A 26,021-nucleotide genomic window follows, 5' to 3' on the forward strand; every position below is an offset into this window, starting at 1 on the left:
AATTTTTAGGGGCCCAGGGTATGTGACGTCAGGCTCAAATCATTTCTTTTTTCCTTATCCCTCCAACCCCAGGTCAGCCGTCCATATGTCCTATATGAGGAGCCAGCGATCCCCCTCTGACACATCAGGGGAACCATTATGCCTGTGGTGAGGTCTGAGGTAAATCTCTGTGGAGAGCAGAATCTGCCCGGTGACTCTGATCCCTCCCTGTAATTGGTTCCTCTGGAGGCAGTGCAGGCAATGGCAGTGGAGGAGGTGTGAAGTGATGAATCTGATTGGTGGTGAGGCTTCCCTCAGTATCATTTACTAAATTCTCCATTTTGTTTTACATTTGTAACAGAAATGATGGAGGAATGGGGGGTTCTGTTTACTTGCTCCCAACATGGAACTTCCTTTCTGCATGTGACACCACTTCCTACCTACATGTGACCAGGACAGGATTTACCCTCCCTGCCGCCCCAAGGCTGGGTTCCGCAATGCCAAAAAAATGTAATTATTAATACTTATTATTTCTAACTTTTATTTATGTAATTTTTTTTATCAATTGTTTTTTTTCACCTAACTGTATTGCTATCATACAGGAGATGTGTGATAGCGGAGGAGGAGGTGACAGGTTCTCTTTATTGAACATGTCACCTCCAATACAGGAGTTCTAGCACAGTACTGTGCTGGAACTCCTGTGGCAGGTGAGAGGGGAAGAGCACAGCTCACCCCTCTCACTGTCTACACGGAGGGGCAGGGTTACTTTTAACCCTGCCGCTCTGCTTACCGCTCTCCATTCTGAAGGCGGCGGCGAGGACGGAGCCGGGAGGATGCAGCATGGAGAGAGGTAAGTGCAAGGGAGGGAGGGGGGTGGCGGGGGGAGGACGGACCGGCACTCTGATTACAAGTGTTCTCGGCGACATCGCCGAGAACACTTGTAAAGAAACAAGTAATTTCTCCTATTCTACATTTAGCTCTGCTTCTGCAAAGCAGGGCTAAATGTAGAAAGTAAATTACCGCCCGGCGCCTGGAACTCTATGTTCCGGGTGTCGGGTGATTCAAACCTGTGCCGCCCCTCTGCTCAGTGCCACCCCGAGGTGGCCTTCCCGGGAATCCTGCATGTGACAATACTTCCTGTCTTACACTGAGTAAAGGAGAGAAAACCGGCTCCTGGACTGGTCCTACAATAAACTTTATCTCTAATAATGAAAAACAGCCAATCCACTCCTGGCAATTTCTGTACATTGTAATTAGGGGAGGGGGGGCACTGTACTTGTGAGTGCTATGGTGTGAGGGGTGGTGACTCTGTATTTGTGGGTGCTATGGGACGGGGGGACATGGACTCTCTATATGTGGGCGCTATAGGAAGGGGCGGCCAGAGACTCTATATGTGGGTGCTATAGAAAGGGCGGACAGGTACTCTGTATATGTGGGTGCTATAGGAAGGGGGGACAGGGACTCTATATATGTGGGTGCTATGGGGTCAGTTGGAACACTGAATATGTGGGTGCTATTGGGGGAAAGGTTTGGACACTTATATGTGGGTGCTGGTATAGAACTTGGAAAAAGCAGAAGCACAGATTCCTCTGTGCTTGGTAGCATCCGGTCCCTCAGGTGTGGGGATTTTAGGTATTGCTGTAATGAGACAGCCATTATGGGCAGTAGCCTGCCATTCTTGTTACCCTGCCCTCACATCTGTTCATTTTTAAAGAGGCCACATTTGGTTGACTCTGTGTGGTGTAGATTGAAGTTCCACCTGGCAGCCATCAGCTGTTTGAATGTATCTGTTGTGCGTTGGTAGCATGAGTGACACAGGCTTCTTGCTTTAGTTTCGGCAGGTCGTGTAAGGTAGCTGTGATGTGTGGATGGAGGAATCTCCCGCTAGGCCAAGCTTCAGTATCTTGCTAGTCGGCCCCGGTGGCTCTCAAAATACCTGAGCAATGCCTGCATTCAATCAAATTGTTCAGATATTTTGACAGCCAGCAGAGCTAGCTAGCAAGCTACTGAAGCTTGGCCCAGTGGGAGATTCCTCCATCCACACAGTTTAGCATAGATTGAGGAATCTGTTGCACTTTTTCCATCTGACCATAGAAAATCTGCAGATAATATATAGGTGTATGGCCAGCTTTAGTCTTTTTTTGGCATTTTTTCCTTATTTTCACTGGGTGATCCAGCCAATAAGTCTGATATTTTTTTTTTACTTCATTTAACAGACCAAGCTTTCTAGCAATAGGAGCAGTTCGAGGGTTGAGGTTCACCATTCAACACTGACAGGATGCTTACAATGGTTAGCTGTGGATGGACATTTTGTCATACAATGCATATACAAATTCTGGATGAAAAGGCAGGGGAACATATACATATTGGAGTTGTTTTACCTGCCAAAGAATTTGGACTTTTTGTCATCCAGTCCTAAAACTGAATATTTGAATGTGTGCATTTATGGATGGTGCAAGAAGGCAGTAGGAAGTAATTTGCCTATATCAGAGATAAAACTATTTATCTGGCGACATGGAAGTCTTTGCAGTAACATGAAAGTCTGTCTGATAACATAAGAAGACAAGAAATACAGAAGCGCACTACCAAGTGGTGACTGAGCAAGAAAAAATAAGGGAATAATGAAATAAGACTTACCAGGGAGTGGGTACTAGCGCGTTGTCAGCGACGAAGTGTGGGTGGATTGGGAGTCCAGGGTTGCTGATGGTGGTGGGCAGAGTAATGTGGCAATAGTTGGTGCTGAGAAGATATCGATGTCAATGGGAATCTGGGTCAGATGTTTAGTGTGGCAGGGATCTGAGGGGGGGGGGGAGGCTCGGTGAGAACCGGGTTTAGGAGAAATGTTTGTGAAGGACTGACTGTCTGAACGGTGCTGGCTGCTAGGAGAGGCCAGTGGATGTGTGCCTGAATACTATGTGGGGGGGGGGGGGCGCGGCGAACAGTTAATGCTGGCAGGCAGAGAATGTCCGGGGGAAGCCAGTGGTTAGGAAGATTGCCTGGAGGTGGATGTTGAGGTCGGGGTGAGACTACACCGCTCGAGGGCACGAGCAGCGAGCGGTGTGTCTGTGAGGTACAACGGTGAGAAGGAGTGGCGGAGGTGGTGGGTGAAAGTGTTCAAAATGGCTACACGTTTCGAAGAGCGGGTCTTCTTTTTCAAGCCACACCTTTAGGGGCAGCGCTGCACTAGGGGACATTTCTCCCAATTTTTTGTCTGATAACATAGCAGTTTCTCTTGTAACAATACAGTCTCTGTGTTTACATGGCAATCTCTCTTGTTGCAAGGCAGTCTCTCCTATAGCATGCAGCACTCTCCTATGACATCCGTATCTCTCTTGTAATATCATCTCTATTAAGATACTGCTCTATCTTATAACAGATGACTCTTTCTTATGATTTATAGTATTAATAGAGTAGCACTCTGGTAACAAATCTGACCATTTGTCCATCCACAACTAAACACTGAATAAACCAACACATTTGTGATAGGCCACACTTCAGTTTAATGCCACATTTATAATCAACTACAATGGGAATGACCATGCATCCAGTGAAGTTGGACCTCCGAGTTATAAATACTGCATAGCTGTAGCAAGGATAAGGATCACAAAGCCTGTCCTTTCAAAACAACAACAAAAAGCCAGCAGTGGTAGCTCCCATGTTTCTTTTCTGAAAGGTTCTATTTCATTATTTTGTGTCTGACAAGAAATAGCATTTACAAATACATTTACTACAGGTATCCTCTAAAGAGAGTCACCACATAGTTACTTTGATATGTTGGACTTTAAAGCCCAACTTCAGGCAGATTTTTTTTTTTTTTAATTTCTCACATATACAATGTCAATGTGTAAGTAGCTGTCTACAGGCATCCCAACCGGAAATAATTCATTTCAGGAAGGTGCGCTTCTCATTTCAGGGAGGTGCCCTCTCCCCCCAGCACCAGCATCCGCGGGGGGGGGGGATGGGGGAGAGGGCACCTTCCTGAAATGATGGCAGATAGTAGAGAAGCTAGTGCTTCCCTTGCTATGTGCTGTTTTGTTTTGTTTTTTTGTATTTTGACAGCTCTTGGAAAAAAACCAACAATAGACAGTATGGGAATGAATAGCTAGAACACCTTTTTATTTTTTATTTTAATTATTATCTCTTTTTTTTTAACTTTTTAAAACTTTTATTGATTACATTTTTTTTTAAAATTAATTGTTTTAATTATTTTCACTTAACCTTATTGCTATCACACAGGAGATAACAAGCCCCTGTGTGATAGCATTTGGAGGTGACAGGTTCTCTTTATTGAACCTGTCACATCCAATATAGGAGTTCTAGCACAGCACTGTGCTGGAACTCCTGTGACAGCTGAGAGGGGAAGGCTGTGAGTGCAGCTCTCCCCTCTCACTGTTTACACGGAGCAGACTGGAAAATGGACATTGGGGGGGACTTGCAGTCTTATTACAAGTGATCTTGGCAACATCGCTGAGATCACTTGTAAATGAATGAGCAGCTTCCCTGCTCTACATTTAGCCCTGCTTTCCCAAAGCAGAGCTAGATGTAGAAAATAACTACCCGCCCGGGTGCTCAGAACTACACCCCTGCCGCCCGTCTGCTCCCTGCTGCCCCGACGCCGGGCCTTGTGAGAAATCAGGCACTGCTTGTAGGTATGGAGAGACAGCATGGAGTCAGCAATGTATGTGTTTGAAAATGTCTGTCTTACATTACAAACAGTTGAACAAATGGGGTTCCTTGATCATCAGATTACTGATGGAAAGGGAGTGGGTGAACTAATACAATAAAGCTATGCATAGATGATAACAGGGAACCCTCAACTGTGTGTCTGTATAAATGAGTAGGGTTAGTTATGGAAATGACTGCTGTCCTCTTTTTAAATGATCCATAAGTTAAAAAATAAAATAGACAATAAAACATTTTACTACAGTGATTGTTATAGGCATGTTTATTGGTGGGATTTGGCATCCACTAATGGTATTTTCCAAGTATCCAGGTAAGGTAACCAACACAGTAATTTAATTTGGCATTGACTGATGGGTAGAATAGATTGAGGGATTAATGAAAATGTTTTAGCTATTGATTTAGAGCTTAGATTTTAAAGCTAGGGACTATGTGCACTGCATACATTTTAATAGTAAAGGAAAGGTCATCATATTTCTCAACTTCAGCATAGCAGAGACTGTATATAGGAAAGATTTTATAGATATTTCCTATATAGTTTAATCACCACTTGATGGATAATCTTGAAAGGGGGTTTCTACCTTTACTGAAAACTATAAAACTTCTTCAAAACAAGATTAATGCACAAAGGTTGGATCCCTCGTCATTCCATGACATGAAATATGATGTACAGTAGACACCGCCTGTCAAGGCACTCTGGCAACATTTGACAACTTTTATCATTCAGGGTAGGGGCATATGAGCACTTATAAGATTAATAAAATAATGTTTTCATTTTCATGGAAATAATAACATGACATGGGTTGTGACAAAATGGACATAATCTGTGAAGAAGAGGGCATAATAAGGGTAAAATAAAACTCAAATACAAATTGACAACATTGTTACTGTAGGTGTACTGACATCACGAAAGGCAGATCTGAAAAAGTTGGTAATTTTACCTCTGTTGATACACTGTAAAAAATATTCTGTTGCCTATTAGTGCCCTAAACAAGCAAAGTCCTACAGTTCCTCTAAATGTCCCTAATATCTAAAATATCCCTAACACCAATGTTCATTTAAAGTATATCAATAGCTGATTTTAGTTGTTGTTATGGATAGGATGTTGAAAGGTCTGGTTATCACTTTGTCAGGTTTTAATTAAATATACATATACAATATACAAACCTTTTTCAAATCTAACTGAAAGAAAAAAAATATGAAAATGTGAAATAAAAAAGTAGCTGCTGGAGGGGAATCCAGCAGCTAAACAACAAATTAAGTTATTGCCGATACACAATACAGTATATGTACCTGCAAATACTCTTTCCTTAATCTGTGATATGACTGTCCAACACGCAGAGCGTCTGTGAGTCCATGTAAATATAAAATGTTTTGAGCAATAACTAGCAGCATTTAATTATCTCTGGAAACGCTCTGCAATCTCTGCATAATCTGTCACAGGACGTAGGTTCGGGTCAAAATCATGGTCAATCTAAACTGAATCTCTACTCCAGAATATTTGTGTATAGAATGGCATGGTCTGCAGAGAAACATGGAATATAGTAGGGATTTCCCAATACCATTTTTTCAAGACCAAGTACAATTACTTTCCCTCAAGTACTTGCCGATTCCAATTACCGATACTTTTTCTTAAAGGGACATGTAAAAAATTTTCTAAAACAATACAGACTAATTGTATTAGGGCAGTTTCTCATAATTATGAAGCACTGTAACTCAATCCAAGATTATACGTGTTATGATACAAAACATATTTCACCGTGCTAAGAAGTGCTTCTCATTGGTCAGCACAGTAACCTGACTGCAGTGATCAATGAGTGCTCGCAATTTCCGAGTGAAATTCAAAATCCATAGCGCAGGGCTGCGCTGGACTGCAGTATGAGGTACAGATGGTACACCTGTATCGGCAGAGGGGAAAGACTGTTCACCAAAAGGTAGGTATAGTGAGGGAAAGAGTTGGCCAGATTTAAACGGGTAATTCCATTTTCCCAAATTATTTGGGAAAGTGAACTTATCCTTTATTGTGCATTGTGCGTGTTAGAGAGTGCTGCTGCCCCACTCCCACAATATGGCACACAGTGGAATGAGGGCAGCCCTACGCATGCATTTATTCACACAGCTGGGGGCGGGGTTGGTTTTTATTTTCATTTGTATTTATTTTATAATTTTTTACCTTTTTAGCACTTTTTTCTTTTTTTCTTTTATTATTTTGTCATTTGTTTATTTTTATTTTGTTTCCTTTTTTTATCTTATTTTTTACCTTTTTATCACTTTTTAAAAAGTTTTTCACTTAACTTTATTGATATCACACAGGGCCCTATGCGATATTATTCAGAGGTGACAGGCTCTCTTTATGAGCGTCCTATCCAACACAGAGGATAAGGAACAGCATTGTGCTGCATCTTCTGTGCAGCTCCGTTTATGACAGCTGACACAGGAAGCCCTGTGAATACCACGTTCCTGTGTCACTGATCAAGAGCAGAGCAGAGAATGGAGATTCTCCACTCTGCTCCCTTCTCTTCATCCTGAACTACTTTTCCGTGTTCCCGGGTCACCCAGAAGAGAGGGGGAGCCCAAAAACCACAGCAGGGAGGGGGCGGACCATGGAGGGACAGACCTTGGAGGGGTGGGGAGGGGCAGTCCTGGGAGGGGAGAGGTATACTTTAGAGGGGAGGGGCCAGCAGGGGGGACGAACGTGCAGACTGCTATACAAGGGATCTGGGCGGATCACTTGTACAAGCAGCCTGAACCTATTTAAAAATGTAAACCTTTAACATCGGTGCATTTTCACGAGTACAAGTACTCATGAAAATGCCCTGTGTCAGCCCCAATACCGATACTAGTATTGGTACATCCCTAGAATATAGGAATATTTATTTATTACAGGTATTTATTTAGCGCTGACAATTTACCAAGTGCTTTACATAGTTGCACATTCACATCAGTCCCTCTCCTTAAGGAGCTTACATTCTAAGCTCCCTATCTCACATGCATAAATACAGGGCCAATTTAGACAGAAGCAAAGTAATCTACCAGCATGTCTTTGGAGTGTGGATGGAGTACCCAGAGTAACCCATGCATGCACTGGGAGAACATGCAAACTCCTTGCAGATAGTGACCACTGTGCTGCCCACATATGAAGTTGATCCTGAATTTTGGGTGATATTTAGTTTGGACTGACTTTCATAGATTTAAATGTCCATATCTAAATTCCAATTATATTTGTGGTGGTTCAGAGTACCAAATGGCTCCTGGGAGAAAGGAACCGAAGACTGCTTCAAAGTCTAATTATGGCCTATATCTTCTGTTGCTATTTCCTTGGCACCCTTAGCTTGACTACCACTGTTACCAGGTCAAACCTTTCTATCTTAGTATCCCTAGTAGAATATGTATGGCTCAGGCTATTTTTGGTCCCATCATCTTGTCAGGCAGGGCTGGCAGAAGCCTCACAAACCATAATGCACAGTTTTGCATAATTTGCTGCTCTAAAACCTGGTTCAGATTTCTACTGACATCATTAGTACTTCCAGTTTGGAAATTTTGAAGCTCAGAAGTTTGCAAAATTTTCAGTAGTTTACTCATCTCTAATACATAGGTTTCAAAAAAAATCAAAAACATTGTTACAGATTTACAGATTTACTAGTTTATGTGGTTTTTAAATGGAATTTGGTATCAATAATTGCTGTTGATCATATAAGAAATGTTACAACACATTTACATAGAAATTAAGCTGGTGATGAAAAATTATACAGCCATTCAATTAATAATTTCATGGATCCAATTTTCCAGCTGCACGGTGTATTCAAACAAATGCAAATCAAGCAATATTATCACATGTGATAATATCACTTGATTCAGCAGAGAGTGAGGAAATGTATGTATTAATAACATCTGCAATGCTTTCCATATGATTTAACATCTGATTTACAAGGCTTTTGAACTACGGTAGGTAAAAAAAAACAAAAGACAGAAATTACAACTGAACTCCAGTAAATTAATGAAAATCTCAATTTAGTTGAAGGTGTAAAAACACATTATGTTTCATCAGCACCAATATTTAAACCCTGCCTAGGCTGTGCTAATGATTACAGATCGTTACAGATCTTTCTTTCTTAAACATGCTAGAAGAAAGTGTTTTTTTTTGCATTTACCACAAAAAAAAGATCAAACAGAATAAAATTGTATGATCTTTCTCAAAACACATGACAAACAACTATAATACATGTAAAATGTGCGCTCCACTGGCACTGAATTCCCTGAAATTACTGCAAACATTGTTACAAACAGCTATGTACAGCCCCAATTCCCAAAAAGTTGTGGCGCTCTGTAAAATCTACATAAGAACAGGAGGCAATGATCTGCAAAATTTGCAAACCCATATTTTATTCACAATAGAAAATAAAAAAGCATATCCAATGTTTAAACTGAGAAAATGTACCATTTTAAGACAAAAAAATAAGTTACATTTTGAAATTGATGGCAGCAACACATCCCACAAAAGTTGGGACAGGGCAACAAAAAGCTGGCAAAGTTAGTGGTTCTAACAGGGAAGAGCTGGAAGAACATTTTGCAACTAATTAGGTTAATTGTTAATGTCTCAATAACATGATTGGGTATAAAAAGTGCATCTTCAGTGTCTCAGAAGTGAAGATGGGCAGAGGTTCATTAGCCTGTGTCTATAAATTGTCGAACAATTTCAGAATAATGTTCCTCAATGTAAAATTTCAAAGAATCAAAAGAGTCCAAGAATCTGGAGAAATCTTTGTGAACAAGTTACTAGCCCAAAACGCAATATTGTATGCCCGTGATCTGTGGGCCCTCACACGGCACTGCATTAAAAACAGGCATGATTATGTGATGGACATTACTACATGGGCTCAGGAATACTTCCAAAAATCACGGTCTGTGAATAAATTTCGCCATGCCATTCAAAAATGCAAGTTAAAGCTCTATCATGCAAAGAAGAAGCCATATCTGAACATGATCCAGAATTGCTGCCGTCCACTGTGGGCCAAAGCTTATTCAAAACGACATGTTGCAAAGTGGAAAACATCTGTGATCTGACAAGTGCTATACATCACTTCCAAGACCTCTAGTTTTTTTACTCCCCATTTTGAATTAAAGAAATATATAGTTAACTAGTGGAATAAAAATAAACAGTCAAGTATTGTCTGATGTTCAAGGACTTCCTCTATGCAGTATCTACTAAAAATACAGATTGATCTTCAATTAGATACTTCATGCATGAGGCACATTGGAGCTTGATAGAATTTACTGGAGTCTGCCAAGTGTTCCTAGGCAGTCAGTCAATTTCTATGCTGTTGTGAAGATTTCAGTAGAGGTGTGACCTTCATATCACATTTTTGGAGCAAATGTTCATTGCTTAAACCATTCATGTCTCCAAAAATCCAGAGAAACCCGAGATTATCTCTAATATAATAGATGGTGTGATTACACTTCTTATGTGAACTTTAACATACCACATGAGATCAAAATCTAGCACTACGTGGCCTGATGTAAGTACTTTTGAAAATGACAGCCAACAGGAATATTAATATATGAAGTAATACGATATTTAATGAACAGAAAATAGGGCTGATTTATAGGAATCCATATTTACTTACTCTTTTTTATTACTATCTCTTAGTGATGCTAATGAAACAACACATGTATCATTGAAGAGCCTGCTTGTCTAATTATAAAAAGAGAAACAGGTTGGGTTGAAAATATTCAGTGACATTTCTAAATATTCATTGACCCTTACATTAAACAGCTGCACATTTTCAATTATGTTTCCATTCCAGCTAATATGTAGTTTTAACCGACTAATGAATATTGATAAGCATCAACAACTTCTTCATTAATATTCATTTTAACAGCAAAATTAAATTAAGTTTGTCATATTTTTATTGCCAGTGCCCACCCAGGTGCCCTACATCCAGTTGTCCTTATTACATGTTACAGACATACTTGTATTTGCAGGTCTATGGGGCAACTTCCACAAGGCCCAGAGGCACATGGGCTAAGTGCACAGTAAAAATGATGTGTAATAGGTTACTCCAGTGGCATGCTTAATGTTTTGTCCTGGCAACAATAGCATTTGGCAAATTATTAGGACAGAATAAGGAATATATATTGTGAGGCACTGGCTGGCAGAATTGTGGATGGTGTATATGTGTCACCTAGGTTTTTCACCTACACATGGTGAGGGGCTCTAGGGATGATGACTGATATGGAGAAAACAAACTTGTTGTTTGCTCAGAAATCTTAATATGTCCTATTCTGGGTCTTGGAGCCCAAAGGCTTTTCTAGGTCCACATTTACTGGGTAGCCAAAACTCAATATTTATCCCAGCTGTACACGGGCTTTTATATATGTGAGCTGATTAATGCTCAGGGCTGACTAATGCTCTGGTTTCTCTCTTGCTCTCTCTGCTGTGGCAGCATGATGCTGAGTGAACAGTCCTGACAGAATACAAAAAAGGTACATTTGATGTCTGTTTTGGGGAATCCATAGGGAGGCACTTGTTAGCTAGTAAGTGACCTAAGTTTAGTTTGTTGCTTATTGTTAAGAACTAGATAATAACAGAACACTAAACTCACTGAATTGCATAGAGAACTACCTTTTAATGTAAAATAAAAGAACACCCAATTGCATTTACAATAGATAATTCTTGGTCAAAGCATGTCAACAGGCTGATTCCAACATACTGTAGTTGTTACAGTCCCTGTGGTTTAGTGATAGAGCCTCTATCTCTTTAAATACTGGCCAAAAGAAGGAGGAATCTGGAGAGTTTCAATATTTTCCATAAGGAGTCTAATGCTCAGAGAGCCTCAATTGTTAGTCTGGAAAAACCCAATGCAGGGGGATGACATTATTAACCAGAAGAAATGGAGGTGCCAATCATGCTTTTCGAGGTTCAGCCCCTTGAGAAGTGATGCCCCCATTTCCTTAGTTAATTATTTTGAAAGAGCAGAAACATATTGATGAGGTCATCTTTCTGCTATGTCCGCCTGTCAGCATGTTTCTTGTCAGCACATGTGAATGCAGTACACCTGATTGGCCTCGAGTATAGTCTCTCACTGTCTGAATGCTACTTACATGAAGCTGAAATTAAATCCAGGTGTTTTTGCAGGAAGTGATGATATTACATCACTTCCGCATTCCTCTGTCACTCTCCGGTACAAAAGCCGGAGAGAAGCTGGTGAACCAGATCTCTGCTTCATCATCTTCTCTGGGGGTCCCTAGGTGACATTAGGGGATTTAAAGACCCCTGATGTCTCCATAAAGAGGACCTATCACTGCAAATTGACTATCACATTGGGGACTTGTTATCCCTCTGTGATAACAATAAAGTTAAGTGGAAAAAAAAAGGTTTAAAAATATTAAAGTTCCCCCCAAAAAATTTTCAAGTAAAATATAAAAGCAATTAAAAAATGTAAAGTCCCCTGCCCCCACATACACATGCAGACATGCGTCGAGTGCGCCTATATGCGAAAACGACGATTGCACCCATTGCGCCACACATGTTACATAACGCAGTGAACGTCGGAGAGCGAGCAATAATTCTAGGGCCATTAATCACTGATAGCACTAAGCTGATGAGCGGTAACAGCTTTTAAAGCTTGACATGTTTGGTGTCTATTTACCCGACGTGACCCCGTCTTTAATTTTTTACCAAAAATGTGGGTAATAATAAATGTTTCATAACATAATGTAGGGAGAAGTTTTTTTTCACAGTTTTCTGTACTTTTTTCATTATATAGTAAAAATAAAAACCCCAGTGGTGATTAAATACAACCAAAAGAAAGCTCTATCTGTCCCCAAAAAATTGTATAAAATTAATTTCAGTACAGCGTTGCATGACGGAATAAATGCCAGTACTGCAACACTGAACACTCAAAAATTGCCTGGACAGGAAGGGGATGTAAGCACCCCGGTCAGCAACTGGTTAAAATACATGAATTCAATAAACACATAATTGCATTCAATGGTGTTCTTAATATCTGCTTGCAGTTCAGCTTTAAGCCACATTTTTCATTTTAATCAAGTGATATATTTTAATTAACCAAGATTATAGTGTGATAATGAAAATAAAGTTTTGTTGTTTAAACCTTCTACAATGATGTTGACAAGCACACAAATTTGGATACTGAGAGCTGTTGTTATTGATACATTTGCAACTTCTGAACATCAAAGACTTCATGGCCGGAGGATGAAATACAATTATCCATTAACCGTAATCAGAGACTCTCTGCAAGTGTTAAAACATGGCAACAAAGAGTACTAGTGTATACGTGTAATAGTCCTTACCAAGTCTTATTTGTACCTAAACAGTTGCTGGTTGCTATGTAGTCTCTAGTTGCTTAATGAGGTTCTTTATTAAGGTAAGATCAGGTAAGTGTTAGTTCTGTCTATATTCTGTGTGCAGAAAAGAAGAGTTAAATTTTTTCTGTGTGCAGAAAAGAGTTACATTTTTTTAAAATGTTCCTTTATGCCAAGGTTTACGTGTGTGTGTGTGTGTGTGCGTGTGTGCGTGTGTGTGTGTGTGTGCGTGTGTGTATATACAATATATATATATATAGATATATAGATGTATCCAGTATATCTTTAAATGTTTTTCAAATTTAAATGAAAAATCTGATTTTGGCAGACAGAGCCCTCCTGTTTTATAACAGCTACACTTTGTTACCATTTATAGATAATTGTTATAGGCTATTTTATCTTAATGGAACCATGTCTGGTGAGTTTCAACATAAACTAATTGTCCAAGGCTAACTTACATTCAGAGACTTTTAATATGGACAAGAATAGAAAGGAAATTAAATTATCTCACAAAAACAAACAGTTTCTGCTCCTTCTAATTTTGGGTGTGTTATAGAATCGTGATTTTATATTTAGACCTTGAAAGGACAGTTTTGTAATAAAGAGGACAGGGAATTGTTAATCTGTTCATAAATAAGATTCAGCATAACATAATTTGGTTCGTGAATTTTATAACGTTTGTATTTGGTAAGTGCTTGGACATAGCAATGCATGGACAGCACTGTGTTTAAAGAGGATTTTCAAAAGTTAACGCTTGCAGTGGGGCTACCCCCACACTAAAAGGGTTAACTGACAGTTTTGGTCTAGGGACAGTGATGGCGAACCTTTTTGAACCCGACTGCCCAAACTGCGACGCAAAATCAATTTATTTACCTCAAAGTGCCAGCAATGAAAATAAGTTTTGTATTGTATTGCAGTTTGGGCGCTCAGGTTTAAGAAACATCCAACATCACTGCCTTAGGCAAAATAGGGAAACACGCATATTCAAACATTTATACACTCAATAAAACACATACACACGTAATGAAACACACACATCACGCACTTATTAAAACACACACATTACATAGGTTCGCCACCACTGGTCTAGGGGCACAAATAAAGAAACTCACCTGATCATCGATCCTACCTGGCTGCTAGACCGTTCCCTGCAGCCTATTCTCCCGTGCTTTGGCAGTCTAAGCCCTGCTCATGTCTATGCAAGGTCCATTGATTTGCATTAGACATGAGGATGCTTGGGGACATACCACAGCCCGAGCAGGGGGACAGAGAGATGAGAACTCACCACTGCAGGATCGAGGATCAGGTGAGTGTATCTTTTTTTTCCCATTCCCTAGACCAAAATCAGCAGTTAAAAGAAAACTATGGGGTAAGTGTTTTTCCTCATAGTTCTCTTTAGGGTCACGGGAGGACATATACTAGTGTCCTCCGGTGACCCAAAGCTCAGTATATAGCGGGCTATTGCCCGTGATTTACTGTGAGCGCCGCAGCCGGGACGGATCCCGACATTACTGTCGAGATCCACCCAGCTGCGTGAGTGACAGCTGGCTCTGCCTATCTAGAGGCAGAGCCTGCTGTGCCCGCCCCCTCCCTGTCCGTTCCTCCACTCAGCACAGATCGGAGAGGGGAGGGGGGAATCCCTGCGGGCAGCGGTGACTGGTAGTCACTGCTGTCTGCAGGGAGACGATCGAGAAGTGAGCGGATCGGTGCATGTTCCTGCTCAGTTCACGATCGATAGAGCCGACCCGTGACAGCTTCTTTGTCACAGGTTGGCTCTAACTATGAGGATGAGTGGAAATCACTCACCTCATAGATCTCTAACCCTTGCAATCCAGGGGTGTATGTACAAAATATCTGCCTAAAATATAATTTAATAACACAAACATACATTATTTTCTACTGTATGGATAAACATTTGAAAAACAAACCTCATGATGTTTGTGGAATGCATAGTAAGTAAAACTTGAAACAACTGATAATTTAAATTTTTTTACGGTTGAATATCTTAGTGAGAAGATTTATGTATATCTTCTACTCTCCTAGTTAAAGGGGTTCTCCAGGGACAAAGAGCCAATGCTGAAGAAGTTGAAGATTAAACTGAAATGAAAAGCCAAACTATAGTAGAATATAGCAGCCAAGTCCTTCCCTAAACATCCATAATCATGACACCCTCATTTTAACTACCTCCAGGCTGGCCGTTGTAAAAAACAGCCGGTCAAGAGCTCTCTAGATCTGAGTGGGCGTCTTTAGACGTCCTCTCAGCCACGTCCACTCGTGGCGGGAAACATCGTCAATTTTAAAACAGGCACCGATGCCTGTTAACATACAAGTGATCCCCCGGCTACAGAGCCGGCGTATCGCTTATATGCGCTGCTGTTCCGGTGCCCCCCCCTCCCTCTGCGGCCCCCACTCCCGTTGTGACACTGCTCCCGGTCTCCGCTGTGCCCGGTGCGAGCCCGGGGCCAGCATAGTGCCTCTGTCACAGGGGATCTCCCTCCGGTCCCCTCTCAGAACATGTATACAGTACATTACATCACTTCCGCATTCTCGTGTCACTCTCCAGCTTCAGACGCTGGAGAGAAGCTGATGAAGCATATCTCTGCTTCATCGGCTTCTTCAGGGGGTCCTAGGTGACATTAGGGGTCTTGGAGACCCCTGATGTCTCCATAAAGAGGACCTGTCACATATCTTGCTATCACATAGGGGGATTTCTTAGCCCCCTATGTGATAGGAATAAAGTTAAGTGAAAAAAATAAATAGGAAAAAAATGTAAGTTTCCCCAAAAAAATGTTAAAGTCACACATAAAAAAAGAATTAAAAAAAAAATTGTGAGAGCAATAATTTTAGGGCCATCAATCACTGATAACACTGATAACATTTTGCGGGTGTGCGCAATTTTTAAGCTTGACATGTTTGGTACCTATTTACCCTACGTGACCCCGACTTTTATATTTTACAAAAAAAATAAGTGATAATAAATGTTTCCTAACATAATGTTAAAAGAACGTTTTTTTCTAAATTTTCAGTAATTTTTCCTAAATATAGTAAATGCCACCAAAAGAAAGCTCTATCTGTCCCTAAAAAATGGTATAAAATTCATTTCAGTGCAGCGTTGCAGGACGGAATAAATGTCAGTCAAAGTACCGCAGCGCTGAATACTGAAAAATGGGGTCTAAACACCTGGTCTTCAAGTGGTTAAAATAATAAGTACGCTGGGCTTATATTCCTCCATTTAAAAGGAAAAAGTTCCAGTTTGTATAGCCGAATATGGTTCTTTCAATAGAGGTTCTTGCCATGAAGCAAAGGTGCAGTTTGTTTAAAGTTTTAGTGACCAGTTAGGGCAACCAAGAATTTGTAAAAAAAAACTATTATGAAAGAGTCCAGGATAAACTATCTCAAGGTTTTACACTCTGGGCTCCATTCACAAACTAACACACCAGGATAAGGACATTTATTTTTAAAAAAAAAGTGGCAGTTATTTTTAATTGAGTCCAATGAGATTGGAAAATAACAGTCACCTGGCTAAAATAAAGATACTTATCTCAATGTTAAGACTTTGGGAATCAAGCCACTTAAAGTGGAACTAAACCCAACAGTTTAACCAAAAGAAAGCTCAAGTTAGAAATGTTCACTAAATGTTATTAAATCCTTAATCAAACACAGGGCTGTGGCTACCATGGGGCGAGTGAGGCACTCGCCTCAGGCGCAGCTGAGAGGGGGGCGTAGCCAGGGCCAGCCTGGCTGCGCCCCCTCGCCACTGTTGCCATGGTGAGCACAACATTTTTATACTATTTGGTACCGCCATCCTGGAGGCGGGGCGTATGACATCACATGGCGTTGTGCGTTCGTGGCATTGGGGGACATAACACGTCTGTTTGGGGGCACGATTTTCTGTTCTTGCCTCGGGCGCAAAAGGAGCTCGCTACGGCTCTGATCAAACATACCGTTTATGCAGTGTTTACATTTATATTCTGCCTACCAGCGCATAGGATGTGTATGTTGCATTCAAGGTATGTCTCTAATAACAATCACAGTTGCTATTTTGCTTACATCAGCTCTCACCTGATCTTTCAAGCCCTCAAATTCCCAACAACTATAATGCTTGGTAACTAAGCATGTGTTGGATGCTGGAACTTACAGCTCCACTAAGGTTCGTCTCATCTCGCTCTCTATACATTTGCATGTGCAAATGGGAGGGAGGTCAGTAAAATAATTTATTTCATTGTTGGTTCATATCTCAGAAAACAAGCTGAACAGGGTGAACACACTGAAAAAGGACATAAAGAATAAAGCCGGATATACATGGTTCTATTTTTTTTGTTCAACCCGCAGACTGAGCTAAAAAATAGAACATATTCCTCCATCAACACTTATAAGTGTTGATCGAGGTGTTCCCCCGCTGTATCCTTTGCATTCTGACAGTGGTTGCTGGCCACAGTCAGAATACCCAAACGGAGCTTGCAGGTGATTGGTCAGCTCTCAATCTCAGAGGCAGCATGGGACAGCTGCAGTGTCCCACACCAACTCTATATCTGTAAAAAATAAGTCAAGGCAACTGGACTTGCTGTATTTTTTTTCTCTTGAAGACGTTTCACTGGACATCCGACCAGCTTTCTCAATTCAGAATGACTTGTACAAAAAATGCTCTGGGAATAAATATGGTGAATGTTGCGCCAATCCACATAATACGTTAGTCGCAAGCAGGTGTTGATCGCATAATTGGAGTCTAGGAGGTGTTATTAACCTGCCGAGAAAGAGGTGTTAAAACAGCATTGTATGTGGCAGACAATAGATGTTTCACCCCCCTCCTCTATTCAAGCGAGTCCAGTTGCCATGACTTATTTTTTAAAAATAAACCATGACCTGGATGAATGTGAACCTTCACAGATACACCAACTCTAGTTATTGGAGAGAGTATGTTTTACTCTCCCCTTACTTCTCATTTAAGTAAAATCTCCACGATGGGGATACAACCAGCAACAAAGTTTTTCCACACATTCTCCAAAACTGAAAGAAAAGTTATTGCTGGAGTTGTGCTTTAAGCAAAATACCAGCTTTAATTGTCTGCATTGTTTCCAAGTTGATATTATTATCTGCATATGCTAAAACTGATGTACCATTTCAGCCTGTACACTCATGAGTGGTTAGTGCACTAGAGGGAGCTCTGCATCACTTATTGTGCTGAAAAAAGAAACGTAAATATGTAAGAATTTTTAGGTCTATAGAATTTCTAATTAGTGGGGAATACTGTATAATTGGACTTTAATAGAGGAGCATTTGTTTTAGTCTAATGTTTAATTATATGGAACATACTCAGCAGTATCATTTACTTTAAAAAGGCTTTGTAGTTACAAACTTTCAGGCTTTTAACACCAAAATGCAGAGGAAACATGTGATTATGTAACTGCTGATAAAGACTCAGAACATTCTTTGCTTTATAGTAGCTTATTTACTCTACAGAACTAATATTTTTAGATATTTAATGGTCTTAGTTTTTCTTGTATGTGTTCAAATCAGATTTTAGCATTGGCAAATAATATCATTAATAATATGTCATGTCAAATTGGATAAATATTCAAAAATTGGCTGGATCACTTATTAGCTTCTTTGATCGAGTAGCCAGGTTTGCACATTATAGATCCTAGGTCTGGTCACTAGCAGTGGAATGCATAAGATGATTGTATTGTCATTACCTGCTGCTATGCATTTTACATTAGGTCAAAGATTGCAGGGCAATGAAGACCCATGGCTTGTGGGAAGAGGGGATACAAGATCTGTTCATTAGAAGTTTCTAGTAATATTAGAATCTGGAGGAAGATTCATCTTGATCAGTTTTGGGTGGACATGGCTTCCTTAAAGGAGAACTATGAGGTGAGTGCTTTTCACTCACCTCATAGTTCTAGCCGACCTGTGACAATGAGACTGTCACAGGTCGGCTCAGTAGATCGGGAAGTGAGGGAACACATACCGACGTTGGCTCACTTCTCGATCCTGTCACGGCTCTCTGCCGTGACAGGGGAGGGGCTGGATTCCCCCCTCCCCACTCCGATCCTCCAGCGCTGACTGGCGGAACGGATGGGGGAGGGGGCGGGTACAGCTGGCTCTGCCTCTAGATAGGCAGAGCCAGCTGTCACTCACGCAGCTGGGCGGATCCAGCCATAATTGTCGGGATCCGTTTCAGCTGCGGCGTCTCAGTATACCGCGAGCTGTAGCTCGCGGTATACTGAGCTTAGGGTGACGGGAGGACGCTAGTTTGTGTCCTCCCGTAACCCTAAGGAGAACTATGGGGAAAAGCCTTAACCCCATAGTTCTCCTTTAAAGGATAAGTGTACTTCACATTGGAGACGGTGGTAGGTTAGTTACATTCAAGTGGACTTGTTCCGTAATGTTTAAGACATTCTGCAGCTTATCCAAGTTGCTTCTTCAGTTCTAATGAGCATCAGGAACATATCCAAGCATTTTTAGCCACACAGGTAACCAGTCACCTTAATCAAATCACCATGGACTGTGTTAAGGCAGATGTTGACTGTCCAAGAACAGGATAGGAGGTGTGAAAAAATATAATTACATAATTCCATGATTTGGAGACAGAGAGGCTGATTTATTAAAGGATTTGAGAATGGCCACACAATAAATTCTGTGAAGATTGCCTTCAATTATCCAATCATGTGCAGATGAAATAAGTAAACAGGGATTTTGTTTTCACATGATTGGATAATTAAAGGGAATCTTCGCACATTTTATTGTGTGAACGCTCTCACATCCTTTAGTAAATCATCCACAGAAAGTCTGTTGGAGGAGTTAAACCTTGATTTAAATGGCTGATGGTGTGAACTGTTGTCAAATCATGGGGTAGATGTTAAAATGGTATTATATGTAAATGGCAGATGGTGTCAAAGGCCCCCACCCCTGTTTAGGAATGGTTGTTTCCGTTTAAGGCAAATGGGCTCATTCATACCTCTTTTGAACCAGTTTTGTTTCTCTATCCAAAAGTCACATGGCACTGTCCTCAAAGGAATTTCTCTTTTTCCTAGGGTGTAGAAACACTGTTGAGTCCTGACCTGCAGAATTTGCTCTCCGATTGTTGGGACATCTGTTTGTTGAAAGTTTGTTTTGTCTTCCCAGTGTGCAGGTCTTCGCATTCTTCATTACACTGTACTGCATATACCAAATTGGTAAACATTTGCCAACATTTCTGGGTACCTGTTTGGCAGTAAATGCTAGGTGTCACATATCTTAGAGGTGCTTGAAATGACAAGGGTAGCCTCCCTTGCTGCTCTAGTCCCAGAACCCCTGAGTAGCTGAACAGGCGTACAAACACACAGAGTGGCATGAGTACAAAAAAAGGCAGGAGGTACAAAAAACTAAATTTCCCTGCACACTCACCAGCCAGCCTGCAAAAAAATACACTGTCTAACTAATAGGGTTTAAAGCAGAGATTTTAGCTGCACAATTTTTTGCTAAATATTTGGAAGCCACACTGCCTCATCAAGGCCCCTCTGTGTAGTGTGGTCCTAACTTCAATCTACTAGAGCCTCCATTTACCTTTAAGGAAGTTGAGCTGCCTACTGGCAAACCTACACCCAATTTATTCTTTGCTATGTATGCTCCAAAATGGAGGCTCAAAGATTAGAGTTAGGACCACACAGCACAGAGGGGCCTTGATGAGGCAGTGTGCCTTCAACTTTTGTTTAAAAACGTTGTGCAACAGTGTGTCAGACAGTGTTTTTTTTCAGGCTGGCTGGTTAGTGTGCTGGAAAATTATAGTTTTTTTACTTTGTAAAGCCCTTCCATGTGCCCCTTGCTTTAAAGCTAGTTATGAATTGATGGGTGCGATTGCCATTTGCTTCACCAGGCGGGAGGTCGCCACAGGAGATACACACCAGTGGACGTGGTGCTGGAAAAGCTGAAGACGGATGCAGGCAGCGTCTTCAACATGCGGGAAGCGCGGTACCAGGCAGCAGCCAAGTGCGTGGTCAGAAACTCGCAGACAGCTTAGTGCAAGAGAGCAGGCAAAAGCAAGGTCAGGGGACAGACCTTGGTTGTAGGAATTCATAGTAGTGGTAGAATGGTCAAGACATGTCTGGTCAGTATCAGGTGATCAGAATCAGAGTACAGGATCTTGGATGCACGGAGTAGCTAAAGATCACTCTGGAGGCCCGGATGTCACAGGCTAAATAGCCCTTCTGGAACCGCGATTTCTAATACATGCATGTGCATCCTTGCACACATGCTGTGGAACGTGTACGTTGACACACATGGACCTGCACAGAGGAGCACAGCCAGGCACGATTCTATGAATCAAAGTAGGCATGAGCTCATGTGCAGACATTTGCACAGAATTTCTTGCTCTGGCTTCTTGACACTGGGGTATGTTCCTGACATTCATTAGAACTGAAGAAGTGGCTTGGTCAAGCTGGGAAATTACTTCAACATTACGGAACAAGTCCAATTAGTTGTGTCTAACCACTACTAGCCATGCCATGACCTTTATAAATGAGAACCTTTACAGACTTACATTGGAGCCCTACAAATATCCACCCCCACAGCCTCAGCAAGCGAATGAGCCTCATACCAATGATGTATAGGAATATAAGATTTCCTCCCCAAACCATTGTTAGACCACCAACAGATATGCTGGGGTGCATAAGGAGACTGACAATCATTCTCTTTTGCAGTTCTTATCATCAACATGGCACATGCATGGGCTGTGCGATTAGAATTTGGCCATGGTGAAGTGCAGGATGTAATGGCTCTATGCATTAATTATTCTCAGAGAAACTGAGATGGACATTATTGTAAATGATGTTATCAGTGGGTTCATGTTCATGTTTAAAAAAAAATCTTGCTTCTGGTATACAAGGGGGTAACCATACTCATTTTTTGCATATCAAGGCTCTGCTTCCTGCTTAAAAGTTCTGCAAAATGAGTGTACCTTTCTGGTACTCTTATTAAACCACAAATCCCCCAGATAACAACGTTTTGCAGTTTCTAGTGATATAAAACACCCACTATGCTCTTGCTTGCCAGAGATCAAATTATATTTTGAATATGCCACATGAGGCAGCTTAGGACCACCATTGTTTAAATAATATCAAGAAAGAGTTATGCTCAAAGTAAATATGTCATCTATTAGAACTGATATAAGCCCTACTGTTGGGATTACTACATACTGGAATTTTAATGATAAGAACAATTGCAGTAGGGCAAAATATAATTAAAAGGATTTCCACAATTTATAAAAATATGTTGAAAATCCATTCACTGCAGAAGTAATTCCTAGTGGTGTGCCTCTATATATCTTAGACCTGTGAGGCTAGCTAATTAAGTCTTCATCTGACAGTTCCAGAATGCTACATTAAATCTCAATGCAGTGATCCATATGAGAAAGTCTCCAACACAATATGCAATTAAATAGAACATTTTATTTGACAAAAATCAAAATAATAGATTGCTATATGTAAGCAAAAAAACACCCAAGATAGTTAATAAAAATTAACTTGGTGTCTCTGTGTTCACTTTGAATAGACTAATTGCTCCATATACTTCAGAACATGTCGGGAATTATGAACTTTCTGCTGTAAAATGGAATTATATTCACGCAGATCATCTCATGGAATAGTTCCATGAACACAATGCTTTATACTTTTGGAAAGGTCATGGAGCTCTGAGATAACCTCTGATCACTGCTACATTACAATAAATGGGTACATTATTTCTCATAATACACAGGAATCTATTTGAAACTATGAAAATGAATTGTAGGAGGTCAAGGCTCTAACAGTACAGGCTCTCTTCATTTCTAGCTAGCACCAGAAAAGCCCAACTCTATGTTTTGTGTCTGCCTACCCCCACACATCTTTTTTTTAAAATTACTTTATATATACCGTAAATCTTGAAGCCTTCAGACCAGTCACGTGGTCTCATGGGTCCTTCCTCTGGTCTTCCACCAGTGGGTGGTTCTTACTTCTATCCAAGAGTACTGTAAGTCGAGGGTGCCACAATGATGGCAATGGCGAGTGGTTATTGGTTAACACAGCTACATGACTGCACTTCTTCTTTCTTCTGAGATGCCGTCCTGGAAAAAAGAAGGCTTATAAAAGATTCTTCTTGGTCTGCATAGTCACGATGCTACACCAACCACTTGACATTGCCAGCATTAAAGGAGAACTATGGGGTAAGTGTTTCTCCCCATAGTTCTCCTAAGGTTCACGGGAGGACAAAAAATAACGTCCTCCCGTGACCCAAAGCTCAGTATATTGCGAGCTACAGCCGCAGCATTACTGTCGAGATCCACCCAGCTGGCGGAGTGACAGCTGGCTCAGCCTATCTAGAGGCAGAGAGGCCAGCTGTACCCGCTCCCTCCCCCATTCCTTCCGCCAGTCAGCACTGGAGGATAAGAGAGGGAAGGGGGAATCCCTGCAGGGAGCCGTGAGTGACAGTCACGGCTGTCTGCAGGGAGATGATCGAGAAGTGAGCGAGCGACAGTATGTGTTCGCTCACTTCCCGATCTATTGAGCCGACCTGTGACAGTTTAATTGTCACACGTCAGCTCGAACTATGAGGTTGAGTGAAAATCACTCACCTCATAGTTCTCCTTTAAGATTTTACACAGTTTCTAGGGCTGTGTAGGGAAGTGGCCAGTTGCACTGGCTGGCATGGGCAGTGGGTGTATATGTCATCTAAGCAGCCGGGACTGGGGGGGAGAGGGGGTAAGTTAGTTTGCCTTTTAACTTTTTGTGAAAAGGTGAACTAACCCTTTAACTGCGATTGGAAAATGTCAGGTCACTAACCTTTCTATACTGTCTGCAGGATTATGTAGCTCTTAGAATTGGCTACATGGAAATACAACACCTTTGATAGGTAACACATATCCCATGTATGTATCTCAGCTGTCTATTTAGCTGATTGTCTTGAGTACAGTTTTAATTTATTCTAGCAATAAAGGACACATGCACATTAGGAAAGCTTTATGTCAAATACTGACATCATGGTATAATTCTGTTTGTCACTGTAGTTTTCACGTTCCAAGTACAACAATGTAAAGTTGATAAAGTGGACACATTTTCTGTATGCAGCAGAATAACCTGTAAATAGCAAAAGCACAACAAACATGCTCACATTAATCACCCACACTTGTCAAACTGCACAAAAGAAATTGTTCACATTGAAATGTATTTAACTGTCAGTGCTCATATTGATGTGTTTTTACTGCATACATGCTTGTTTCATGCTTTAATTACTAAGTGAGCAGTGTGCTTTCTGTGCTGTCCATATGACGTAATAAAAGGCTGTTTTCTATTGTCCTGTGTGAAAAATAGGTGGATTGTTTGGTACTATTGTCCTATATCACATTATCTGCAGATGGGGAGTTATACAAATCTCCAGACACTGTGGCCTATAATTATTTTACAGCTGCATCCCAAACTGGCACAATACTATGATGAGTGTTTGGAAAAAAATCTGCTAGATGTTTTTATATACTTTGTTGCTTTCCCGAGAAATCAATAATGCATTGTAAAAATATATATATATGATCATTTGTTGGCGTGATTATACATAATACATAACAATGTAAACAATAACAATAGTTGACAACAAATCATTTTGAGTGAAGCTTTGTCTAACTAGGCTTGGTGTTCATGAAACAACAGGATGGCACCACGATTCGTCATGGCTTCTTTACAAAAAAAAAAAAAGGTTTTAATGTATAATTAAAGCTTCGATCAAAACAGCATTATTTATCTCTTTATATACACAAAGGACAGATCCACGTGTGTCCTCCATTTTACATTGTTTCCCCTTTTATATTCTTTGCTCTATGGTCAGTTCAACAGCTCTCTCATCTCACTTCCTCTTTGTGCACCAGCATCACAACAGGAGCTACATGTTTTTTCTCAATCGTTTTACAGCCAATTCCAGAGGCATTGGCCTGCGCTGAGGCTGGAGCAGTGTTAGATGGACAGGCTCGTAGATAGAAAACAGTTGCCTAGGGAAACAGTGACAACTTTGCTCCTGCATAAGGAAATGCACAGGGAGCATTGTCACTCTAAGACAAGAAGATGCAGGGAAGGGTCTTACTGGAGGGATCACCAGGTACAAATAAACAGTATGCAAATCTGCAGAGAGAAAAGGAATGAAACCATATCAGTTAACACCAAAGGAAACCTGGATTGAGGGCAATTGGAGTCTTTAAAGCTGACATCCTTCTAAAATGCTCGGTGCCTGGCTTTGTCAAGCTTCTCTACTTTATGACCCAGAACAAACATTCAGCTAGTTAAGTCAAAATCAGAACTCTTGGTCTGTGTACCTATAGCAGTTTAATAACTCAAAGTAGTGAAACCAGTGGATTAGGGAGGTACCAGCATTTTCAGTAATGAGCAAAAGCAATATCTCTCCATTCAGCCACACAAGCCGAGGTCCATAAAAATCCAACTTTATTGTGAATTCCATGCAAAGTTCAAAATACAAGGTAAACACCACCACAGTATCTCTCCCACTCCAACGCGCTTACGCGTTTCCCCACCTGGGTTTAATCATAGAGACCTCTATGACTAACTTTGCATGGAATTTACAACAATAAAGTTGTATTTTTATGGACCTCGGTTTTGTGCGGCTGATTGGAGAGATATTGTTTGACAAGTGGGAGCACACTGCAACCTGCACCTGATGTCTGTATTGGTCTGCAGTCAGGTGGAATTGGAGCGGTGAGTCTTTTGCTTTTTTTGAATCAGCAAAAGCAGCCTCCCCATTTCTACCTGCAATTCTAATGCACATGAATCCTGTTTATTGAATATATGTGAACCCTAAATCCATTTTTCTGTATTTTTGGCATAATGTCTCACTGTATACAGTTTTCTTAAGCACATCATTTTTTGTGAAACTATTGCAAAGTTTCTTATCTGGAGATCCTGCCAGTGACAGTGCTTGTCATTTCAGACTGACAACATTAGGCAATCAGCAGCGTTTTCAACCTGCCATGCAAGCTTCTTATAAGAGAACTAAAGTCAAACCTAATGTACTCCTGTGAGCCAAAC

This window comes from Nanorana parkeri, unplaced genomic scaffold (assembly GCF_000935625.1).
Source record: "Nanorana parkeri isolate BGI_ZX_2015 unplaced genomic scaffold, ASM93562v1 scaffold361, whole genome shotgun sequence".
NCBI classification, from domain to species: Eukaryota; Metazoa; Chordata; class Amphibia; order Anura; family Dicroglossidae; genus Nanorana; species Nanorana parkeri.